This window comes from Lathyrus oleraceus, chromosome 7 (genome assembly GCF_024323335.1).
Source record: "Lathyrus oleraceus cultivar Zhongwan6 chromosome 7, CAAS_Psat_ZW6_1.0, whole genome shotgun sequence".
Taxonomy (NCBI): Eukaryota; Viridiplantae; Streptophyta; class Magnoliopsida; order Fabales; family Fabaceae; genus Lathyrus; species Lathyrus oleraceus.
In genome coordinates, this window is record NC_066585.1 from 25,971,674 (window position 1) to 25,983,620 (window position 11,947).

An 11,947-nucleotide genomic window follows, 5' to 3' on the forward strand; every position below is an offset into this window, starting at 1 on the left:
CCAAGAATGAATAAGAAGGAGTTTAGAAAGTGGTCCTTTCAAAGTTCCCTTCAACATTTATAGCATTCTAAAGGCCCAATGCCTAGTTGCTCTTTGACTTTTATAGCACTCTAAAGACTCAATGCCTAGTTGCTCTTTGACTCCAATTTTGCATAGGGAAAGTCCTAAAGTCTAAGTCCATTTGTCCATTTTGCATTTGGCTCACATCAATCAAACAAAACACAAGCACACAAGTATATACACAATTATGTGCTCAAGTGAGCAAAAAGCAAATTGCATTAAAATAAACATGTACTCAAATGAGCAAAGGAAAAAACAAATGAATAATATGTACAAGAATATTAAATTGCATAAATGTAAAGTGCAAGAAGTAAATGTTAATGGTTAATGGTTAGTGTTAATAGTTATTGTGCCATAAGGCAAATTTAGCGCTATGTTAAGCAATCGTAATTGGACTTATGTAGAAGTCACAACTATCTGAGGTCGGTCAATAATAATGTAGGCAACAACACAAGTTAGAGGTCTTGATTAGTGAATCAAACTCTATCAACTTGTCATTCCAAAAAGAAGATGAGAAATGATCTTGTATTGATTTAGGTTCTTTGCATGACTTAGGAAGCAATCTATCCTTAATGCAAAGCCATTCAGTTGATCCATGATCAAGATGAATTAGATTTGAATCAAGGAAGATTAAACCTCCATGTATCAATGCTAACCACTGTCATACCCCAAAATTTACCCTACCCTTCACCATGATCATATAGATCACTAACTTAAACAGTTGCATATCATCATGAGCATACATTTCATCTACATAAGCAAGGTTCAACACAAGAAAGCAGTGACTTGAATTCAGAGCTTTATGCTTACACCTAGTGGAAACTAGGATTTCTCAGCAAACTTGGGGTGGCCCCAATCAAACCCTAACATGGAGATGCTTGGGTATTATGCTTGTATCTGGTGTCAATGGTGGCTTCTTGAGGGAGCAAAACCCTAATTTAGGGGTCCTCACTTGGTCATGGCTCCATAAACCCTAATCAGGTCAAACTCCTATTATGTGGCCTCCTAACCATAATTCCAGCTGGCACATCATCATTCATGATGCTTGATCTCCTTGCTTGGTTAAATGGCATTCAACAGCTTCTTGCTCCTGGTTCATTCATGTTGAGTTCTTGGTTGTGTTTCTATTCACCATGCTCATGACCATTGATTCTAGTGTTTGGTCTATGTTATGTCGTAGTTCATGGCACATCTTGATCCTTTCTAAATCCTTTGTTTCATGATTGTCATTGAGCAGTTCATTCAATGTCATAATGTCCATTTCACTCTGTTCCAATACATGTTCAAGATTCATTTATTCATATAAAAAACTTCAGATTCATTCATTTCAAGAGCCATTTAGTTCAAATACCAATCCAAGTTCATTCAAATGAGGAAATGACATTCATTACATGATCATAAAAAGTTCATTACATGGAAAAAAATACAAAGGGAGGTGCATTGACCAATTGTTGACTTTGGTCAACTTTGACCAAAGTCAACTCAACCCCATAGGTCCTGATCCTATTTCTAATCTAAAATTCAATCTTGATCCTGGAGTTTGCCATTTGTCCGTGATGCTTCAAAAAATCCAATTTGGCCATTTGTTTGTGTGTTTTGTCCAACCCACTTCATGTGTCCTTGGCTAGTCATTTCACCTCCAAAACCTGCAAAATACGAAGCATGAGCAAGCCAGGTCATAATTGCTACAAAATCCAAGAATATTGATAGGGTGGCTGTTGGCAAGTTGCAGATTGTGCCTAATGGATTAAACTTGAAGTATGAGAATAATAAAGAGTTACTTAAATCCTATTTAGATTGGTGTGAGGTGAAAATAAACATTAGCCAGTATTAACAGGGTCTACCATTGTTAATCATGTTCCACTCAGTTACATTTGGTAATGAGGGAGTTACTAAATGCTAACAAAAATCGATCAAGTCTCATTCAGCACAATTGTCGTCATACCTTAACATACCTCCTCGCAGCCGGAAAGTCAATAACTCCAAGAGCGATCCTCAGGATGTGAAGCGAGCAAAAAAGCCATCTGGACCTGTTTGGCGCAGCAGGATGTATGGACATTGGAAAATGGATGCGTTACCGGTCCTCCCGGTACGTCTATCTCAGTACAAGGCGACAATAATTATGCCAAGCCATTTCCAAAAGCAAACCAACATACCAGAAAAAGCATGGCTGCAGAGTTCCTGCATCTGCATCAAACTGGTATGACATTGGCTACAATATTAGAGGCCATGATAAGCAATGCAATGGCGACAGTCTGTAACCAAGCCATAGCTACAACCTAATCCTGCATGAAATCCCAACCAAACAGAAGTCGTGCTGTTGTTCAAGTTATGATTCTGAATTTTCAAGGAGTTCAAAGGTTCCAGCTAAATACCTGGCCAAAGGGTCTCGGGGCCATTGTAGCTCTATCCCCGAAAGAACTGCTCATGTTACTGCTGAATGCAGTGATGGGAGTTTGAATGGTGTGAAGCAGATACCCAGATTGCACCTGGTTCACATAGGTCTTGCTATGGCTGTATAACTAGGCATCTTTTGAACTGTCAAAGATGTTTCTTTTGCAGTGATACAGTGACAGATGTTAGGAGAATTAATGAGAAGACATCACTTAAGGACCTCAATACCATTCCTGTAACTAAAAGGAAGAGCGAGGGCTCCGGTAAGACATGTTTGACAAAGCCTCCGGTTGACAGTGCTAATGAAAATATTGAAGAATGTCAAAAGAAAAATTGTCCCGCTTTGGTTTCCCCACATGTTAACGGAAATCAGGCTGTCCCTGTGAATTCTGTTGTAGAGGTTGGAATTGTAGAAATAAAATACACTTCCCCAAGAACTTCTTCAGGCCATTACTCCACCACCTCTTCATTTGCAAGTGAAGCAGCCAATTCACTCTGCAGGAGGCCAGAATCAGGATAAATCTGCGGGAAATACTGTGGTAGAACAAATAAGGAGGAATGATTCCCATACCAAGGATTCACAGCCAATCACATCTCTTGATGGAAATTCTTCAAAGCAGGAAACTTTCGCAAGAAATCAGAAATCCACTGGAGCAGCGGTTCATAGGCAAGCTATGCCTTCTGTGACAACGGTCTCTGTTGGAAAGGAAGAGCAGCAATCCTTTGGATGCTCTGCTAAGTCAGACCAGGAAACAGAGCGTGGGATTAACAGGGCTCTTGTTAGAACTGAGTTAGCATTAGATAAAGGAAAGGTTGTCGCCTCCCAGGCTACCATAACTGACACTGCACAAATTAATAAACCTTCAACGAAACAAAAAACAGCAGCTCTGAAACCGATAATGGCGAACCAACCATGCACAAAACCAGGGCCAAACTCGAATCCAACCGAGTACCTGCAAAAGAAACGGTAACAGAGCTTCAAAACTGAGCCAAACGCCGCAATTTCGACAACCTGCAAGTGGATTGCAGCAGCTGGAATTTCTGTAGGCTTCAACGCAGCAGTTGCCGGTTGTTTCTTCGTTATTGGAACCGTGCTGCTCCTCCATTTACAACTACCATGACCTTTAGCGTCTTGTATTTCGTCAACTGTGATAATACCTGCAAAACCATACCAAATGTGCCTTGGAATGTCGCGAAACAAAAGGGCAATACCCTGCTGCAATGCAGTGGGCCAATCAGATCATGAATCCATACTATCAGTCAACATATGATATGCATTGATTATGAACATAAGGCTGCAGTCAGTTGCAAAATGACAGAAATTTATACCTGCTGCAGACCTAACCCTTCCACCACCATCATGGTTCTTGAATCAGTAGCATGAATACCAAGTCAGCAATGCAACCAGTTCAGGCCATGAGAACATGTTATGTTGCCAAGCTGTAAAACCAAATCAAAACATCAATGGGCAGTGCATACTTCAAGGACATGTTCAAGACTAGAGCAACAACTCATGAACAGGGGATCACATTCTGATTATTTAGCATTATGTTCAAGAAATGCACCAGGGCAAAGGCATTTATTCCAAATAAGCCAACTGTTGCTTAACTGCTAGCTAAAAACTAAGGAGGTCAAGACCTTCAGAATTGCAGCAGCAACAACGGTTATACAACGCCATTGGCTTCACTCAGAACAAGCATCACCATGGCAGGCTCATTCCATCCTACACCTGCATATCCATAACACCATTCCGCATCAATAATGCACAACAAGGCTAGAAGCATTGTGTGGTAGCAAGCAAAATAACAGATCCAATGCATACATACCAGAAGCTAGTGAATCCAAAAATGTCATGCTTTAAGGGTGAACTACAGTGCAGACCCGGAGGAAATGATTATACAATTGGTTTATCAAGAACTCACTAAAGCATAGCCCCGTAACTAGCTCACTCGAAGTTTACAGCCCACGGTATTGATCATTGCAAGTCAGAGGAAGCCGTTACCTGAGTAGACGGTCCAAGATAATCCCAATGGCCAATGGCAGCTCTTCTCTTCACCATGATAAGTCAATCCAACCTATGGAAGTTATGAAAATCACAATCTTTTCAATGCATTGAGGTAGTTCACAGTATAGGGAATGAGCAGCATCGATTCAGCAACCATGTCCTGCAAAATTCAAGCCAATGATTATCCAAGCAACAATCCAAACCAGTTTGGTTCAATGCAGATATCCACAGTTGGATCAAAGAATTTGAAGCAAATGGATTAGAGAGTTAAACTTGTGTAAAATCCCACGTGACTTAATTCATGATTTAAGACCCACCTTCACTTAAATGCCAGCTGGGCGAATCAGATTTAGCCACTTAGACTCAATTCTCCAAATTTCCCTCTTGGATCACGCTATATAAGAGGCAATCATTGCCAATCATTGGGGTTCAGAATTTTTTTCCTCATCCAAAAGCATCTTGCAATCACTCCCCACCTTCAGTACACGCTCACTTTCATTGTTGTGGGAGCTTCATCACTCGAAGCTCTACACGGCAGAGCTAAGCCACCGCCGGAAGCTCCGAAACTTGAAGGTCGTTATCGCTCAAACGCTTTGGATCCGTTTCAGCATTACGAGAAGTGGATAGGAGTTGTGCTCGTGACCTTCGTCATCATCGTCGCCATCTCCATCGTCGTCTTCGACAAGTAGCTCTTAATCCATATGCTCATGCTTCGATTCATTTGCCACGATGATGTACTGGATTGTACAAGTAGGAGCCATAACCTGATGGCGTTGTTTGGTCACCATTGCGTAGTCGTTTGCGAAGTTCTCGTAGAGTCTCCATATGAGACCTGAGAGCATGTCCGCTTGTGTGAATAAGTGCGTTTGGCTGACGTGAATAAGCGCTTTTCTATTTCTTTCATTTTTACCTGCTTTCAGTAGATGCCTTGTAGAGGTTTGGATCAGGCCCAAACAGAACTTGTCTTGCACCTCCTTGTAGCGAACGCACCCCCAAGCCTTGGATCTGAGGCTGTTGGGCCTCCTGGTGCAAAGCCCAACCGATTCTGCTTAAAGAGGCCTATGCTTTGTTAATTTGGATTTAGCTTCATTAATTGGATATTAATCTTGATGCTTAGACAATATTTTGTTAATTAGGATTTAATCTTTGTTAATTGTCCTAGAATTGGTTTAATAATTTTTTAGAATTAATTTGATAATTGTCTTAGAGTTGGAATCGAGAAAATTGTTTAGAATTTTATTTGATTTTTATTGTTGATAATTGCTTTGAATTTTAGAATTTTAATTGATTTTGAGTTTATGATAATAGTGTGATCTATGTGGATATTAGAATTTGATGTTGATTTTGATATTGATTTTGAACATTATATTAACTTTGATTAACCTTTTAACAATTAACTCTAATATTTAATTTTTGCCTTCTAACATCTAATTCTTTACAATTCCGCTTCTAAATTCCTTTAATTTCCGCATTTTAATTTCCGCCCCTAACTTTTAATTTTGGTCATTTACTTTATGCACTCTTATTTTTATTTTGCTTTTTATCATATTGTGCATCATCCATCCCATTCTAAAATGAATCTAAAAATGGTTAAGACTTTAAAAAAATGGAAAAAGGATAATAATTTCCCAAGCATGGAGAGAACTTTGGACAATGGACTTAGAGACTCATTAGTATTAGAAGTAATTTATATTTATTAGTTGTACTATTTTCTTAGCCCCTAAGTTTGTTAGAGGGTATTTTAGTATTTTATCCTATTCTGGTAACCCTGGTTTTAGCTTATAAATAGGGTGGCAATCATCGTAACCTTTTATCATATTTTGTAGTCGTCATTCTCTGAATAGAATATTTCCATTCATCATTTATTCTACCTTTGCACCAACAATTGGTATCTAGAGCTCCGGTTCGGATTCATTGGGAAACACGGGAAACACGAGTGAACGTGAGGTCTTGTGTGTTTGATTTTGATTCTTAAATTCGTGTTGAATCTTGAACAAAATTTGATCAGAATTTTAATTTTGTGGGTTGGGAAACACTGTGAGAAATCTGAGTGTACTGTGCAAGGTAGAAAGATGAACGGAAACGGCAACATGAACACCAAACTTCCAGTATTTGACGGTAAAAACTGGAATCGTTGGATGATCCAAATGTGTGTACTGTTCGGTGCTCAAGATGTTCTAGATCTTGTCACTGATGGTTATGTTCCGGTAGCAGCAGATGCGACGGATGAACAGAAAAACGCGCAGAAGAAATTAAGGAAGAATGATCAGAAAGCATTGTTCTTCATTCATCAATGTGTTGATGTAAATGTGTTTGAGAAGATTGCAGATTCAACGACAGCAAAGGCTGCGTGGGGCACACTGGTTAGATGTTATGGTGGTGACGCATCAGTGAAGAAGGTGAAGCTTCAGTCCTTGAGAAAGCAATATGAGAATCTCAACATGAAGAATAATGAGAAAGTTTCTGAATACATCTCCAGAGTGATTCTGATCACTAATGAGATGAAAGCGTGTGGAGAAACTCTTTCTGAAGAAACAATCATGGAGAAGGTATTGAGATCTCTTACCTTTCAATTTGATTACATTGTGGTAGCCATAGAACATTCCAAAGATCTGAGCACCATGAAAATTGAAGAGCTGCAGAGCAGTCTAGAAGCGCAAGAGTTGCGTTTGACTGAGAGAACTTCTGAAAGGGAAGTAGAGCAGCAGACTCTGAAAGCAACTTCTGATAGGAGGTATCAGAAGCAGTCAGAAGCCAGGAGAAGATCTGATGGTGGTCAAAAGTCAGAAAGCTCAACCTCTGATAGACAAAAGAATGATCAGAAGGGAAAAGAGAAGTATGACAAGAAGAAGATCCAATGTTACTGTTGTAAGAAGTTTGGTCACTTTGCTAGAGATTGTTGGTCAAACAAGGAGAGAAAATCAGAAGAAGCAAATATAGCCAGAAGTTCTGATGACGAATCTGTGCTATTGATGGCCTCTAAATCTGATGATATGGATCTGATAGACTGGTGGTATATGGACACTGGCTGTTCAAATCATCTTACTGGAAACAAGAACTGGCTGGTTGACTTTGACTCTGAAAAGAGGACAAAGATCAGATGTGCTGATGACAAATATCTTAATGCAGAAGGTATGGGAAATGTCAGAGTGATTCTGAACAATGGGAAAACAACATTGATTCAGAACGTGTGGTATGTACCTGGCATCAGAAGCAATCTGATGAGTGTGGGACAATTAATTGAGAAAGGTTTTTCAGTTACCATGAAGGACAATCTTCTGAAGCTGTATGACTGCAATCAGAAGTTGATTATGGAGTCAGAACAGGGAAGGAATAGAATATTCAAGGTGAATGTCAGAACTACAGACTCAGAATGTCTTAGTGCAACAAGTGCTGAGAAGGAGAGTGAGTTGTGGCACAGAAGATTTGGTCATTTGAATTTCAGAAGCTTAAAACATCTGAATTCAAAGAAGTTGGTACATGGAATTCCTGTAATTAAGAAGCCTGAAAAGTCATGCAAAGTTTGCATGGAAGGAAAACAACCACGATTGCCATTTGCGTTAGAAACTGCTCCAAGAGCAAAACATGCCTTAGGAGTTGTACATTCTGATGTGTGTGGTCCATTTCCAGTAGCATCGATTGGAGGGAATAAATACTTTGTGTTATTTGTTGATGAATTCACAAGAATGACATGGGTATCCCTTATTAAGTTTAAACACGGGGTGTTTGATGAATTCAAGAAGTTCAGAATGAAGGCTGAGAATCAGAGTGGTCAGAAGTTGAAGATTCTTAGAACTGACGGTGGAGGTGAGTATAACTCCAAAGAGTTCCAGAAGTTCTATGAGGAGAATGGAATTGAGCATGAGGTTACTGCTCCTTATACCCCTCAACACAATGGTCTTGCTGAAAGAAGAAACCGCACTTTGCTTGATATGGTGAGAAGCATGCTAAAGGAGAAGAAACTTCCTCAGAAGCTCTGGGGAGAAGCTGTTGCCACTGCAACGTATGTACTCAACCGATGTCCTACGAAGAAGTTGAAGGAAATAGTTCCAATACAGAAGTGGACTGGAGATAAGCAAAGTGTTAGTCATCTGAAGGTGTTTGGTTCTGTTTGCTATAAACATGTTCTAGAAACCAGAAGACAGAAACTGGATGATAGAAGCAAAGTGATGATTCTGATAGGGTACCACAGTACAGGTGCATACAAGCTCTATTATCCAGAAACCAACAAAATTGAATTCAGCAGAGATGTGATTGTGAAGGAATCAGAATTTTGGAATTAGGATAAGTCTTAATCTGATTCTGATGTTAGAACTTCTGAAGAAAGGTCAGAGTTAAGAATTTCTAAAGTTGGAGTAAACTCTGACGTTGATTCTGATTCTGATAGTGATTCTGACTCTGGAGAAGACTCAGAAGATGAAGGTGACTCTAATGATCCAGACTCTGATGACCCAGACTCTGATGGTAATCCAGATTCTGGTGGCAATTCAGACTCTGGAAATATGCCAGCCCCTGAAGATGGTCAAAGCTCTGGAGGAAGTCAACCATCTGAAGCTAGAAACTCTGAAGCTCAAGACTCTGAACAAGTTCAGAGACCACAAAGAATCAAAAACATCCCCAGAAGATATGCAGAATTTGACATGCTGCAAGACACTGAAGTAGACTCTGAAGGAGAAGTTATTCAGTGTGCCATGTTAGTAGACTCTGAACCCATAAGTACAGAAGAGGCTCTTAAGCAGAAGCTCTGGCTGAAGGCCGTGAAAGAAGAACTTGATGCTATAGAGAGAAACAAGACTTGGAAGCTGACAGAACTTCCAAAAGACAAGAAAGCCATCAGCGTCAGATGGGTTTTCAAGCAGAAGTTAAAGCCAGATGGTTCAATTGGCAAACATAAAGCAAGGTTGGTAGCCAGAGGATTTCTACAGAAACCTGGGCTGGATTACTCTGAAGTGTTTGCACCTGTAGCAAGACATGAAACAATCAGAATGGTGATTGCAATAGCTGCTAACAGGAATTGGCCTCTGATGCATTTAGATGTAAAATATGCATTTCTGAACGGTCCATTAGAAGAAAAAGTTTACGTGTCACAACCTTCTGGATTTGTGAAAAAGAATCAGGAAGGGATGGTGTACAGATTATACAAAGCTCTATATGGATTGAAACAAGCGCCCAGAGCTTGGAATCAGAAGATTGATTCATTTTTCAAGAAGCAAGGCTTTCAGAAATGTGAGATGGAGTACGGTGTCTATGTTCAGCATACTTCTGTAGGAAATATGACTCTGGTATGTTTATGTGTTGATGATATACTGCTGACTGGAAGTTCTGAACAGGAGATAGCCAAGTTCAAGAAAGTTCTGATGAATGAATTCGAAATGACTGATCTAGGCAAAATGACATACTTTCTAGGGATGGAATTGGTGTTACAAGTTTTGATGGAATATGAATTAAGGGATGGTATTAGAAGTAATTCATATTTATTAGTTGTACTATTTTCTTAGCCCCTAAGTTTGTTAGAGGGTATTTTAGTATTTTATCCTATTCTAGTAACCCTAGTTTTAGCTTATAAATAGGGTGGCAATCATTGTAACCTTTTATCATATTTTGTAGTCGTCATTCTCTGAATAGAATATTTCCATTCATCATTTATTCTACCTTTGCACCAACAATTAGGACCCTTTGCAAAAGAGACCTTGGACAAATGTGACCTAACATGGAAGAAGCGTGCAAGAATCAAGATGAATTTGTAATATCAATTGTAATCTTTTACTTGCTTTCCAATTTAGAACACAATTGCACACACATGGTTTTCTCTTGGGCTACCTGACAATGAGACCTTTTATTTCCTGCACTCCCTTGTACTTTACATGTACCCCTTCCCCTTTTCGATGTACGCATTTACTTGCTTTTATTTCTTGATTAGATATTCCTTAGGCATTAGGAACGCGCATCATTCAAAATCAATAATCAAACCCTTGATCCAACGTCAAGCGATCTCTTTTCTTAAATCAAAAACAATAAACAAACCCTTGATCCAACGTCAAGCGATCTTTTTCTAAATAAAACTCAAAAATATAATAAATGGCGATTAGGATCGTATGTCACGAGCCTTAAGCGATAAAGAAGGGATGAGACTGGAGCTTTCCTATACTCATTCTGAATGCTTCGAACACAAGATGTTTGGCTTGACCGTTTGAGGTATTCACCTTTATCCATAGTCTTTAGTGCAATCCGAAATCAATAACACTTTCTTCAAAACTTTAAAATAATTCAACACATTCAAACCTTTTGTTTGAGCCTTAGGGCGACACAATCGAAAAACCTTTTTCAAGGTAATAAAATCAACAAAACAAACACAAATAATTTCAAAACCACGAACTACGAACGCTCTGATTTCTCACTTCAATAAGTGGGCATACGTAGGCACGAGGATCCATTCCTTGGTGAGCACACTAATTTAAAATCTACCTCCACTCCGCAAACCTTTGGCAAGCAAGCATTGGATAAACAATACACATGTAAGCGCACACATCCTAGATGGTTCCCATGGAGTACCATGGATGTGAGGGGTGCTAATACCTTCCCCTTGCATAACCGACTTCCGAACCTTTTCGTGGTTGCGACGATCATACTTTGGGGTTTTCTCGATATTTCCCCTTTCCTTTGGAATAAATAGAAACCGATGGCGACTATGTATTTTTCACGTAGCAACAACCACCAATCTTTAACCCATTGATCAAAAAAGAAAAGAAGAAGAAGAAGAAGATGATGAAGAATTAAAGTGCATTAATGGAAATGGTATGTATTAATCAACAAGTGTTGATCAAAGATAGAGAAGATCAAGGTCAAACAATAGAAAACAGAAGCAAAATGAGAATTAGAAGTCAAGAAACAAATAAAATATTTTTGGCATTTTTTAATATTTAAAATAAAACTTGAATTAAAATAATAAAGAAAGGCCAAACTTCAAATTCACTTCAAATCAACTTTGAAAAGTCCAAGTGAATTATCCCAAGTTCAACATGGTAAAACAAAGTTTGACAAAAAATTTCAGCATTTTTAAAAGTCAGAAACTATTTTAAATCAATTAAAAATGCATAAAAATAACCTAATTGAACGAAAATCTCAAATAAATCTCAAATCAATTAATAAATTGATGAGAATATTTTTCATAGATCTATCATCATTCAAAGAGGTTGGAAAAATATTTTTGTATTTTATGAATATTAAAAACTATTTAAAATGAATTAAAAAATAACCAGAAAGAGAAAATTCAGAAAAAAATATCAAATGATAAAATAAAAAATATTAAAAATCATTTTTAGAAACTAGAAATTAAAAGAGAAATAATGCAATTGGTCCCATAATTTTTGGACCAATAATGAGAGAGATATGAATTTTAGAAATAAAATCGAATTAAAAGAAATAAAAGAAAATATAATCAAAATTTAAAATAATTGAAAAAAAAGTGGAACGTCTGACGCACTTTCA

General features: G+C 38.3%; 1 long non-coding RNA gene across 14 annotated transcripts; it reads right to left on the reverse strand.

The window, feature by feature from the left end:
* Nucleotides 1-1,381: 1,381 nt before the first annotated feature.
* Nucleotides 1,382-5,454, reverse strand: LOC127103991 (uncharacterized). Of its 14 annotated transcripts, XR_007794819.1 has the most exons (8): nucleotides 4,777-5,453; nucleotides 4,281-4,619; nucleotides 3,984-4,183; nucleotides 3,784-3,894; nucleotides 3,026-3,670; nucleotides 2,436-2,949; nucleotides 2,006-2,345; nucleotides 1,382-1,706 (listed from the first exon to the last, which is right to left on the reverse strand). It is a non-coding gene; the product is annotated as an uncharacterized LOC127103991 (long non-coding RNA). The 14 variants fall into 14 exon arrangements; XR_007794813.1 differs by having other exon boundaries at nucleotides 3,026-4,183; nucleotides 4,281-4,322; nucleotides 4,457-4,619; XR_007794816.1 differs by having other exon boundaries at nucleotides 3,026-3,894; nucleotides 4,020-4,183.
* Nucleotides 5,455-11,947: the final 6,493 nt, after the last annotated feature.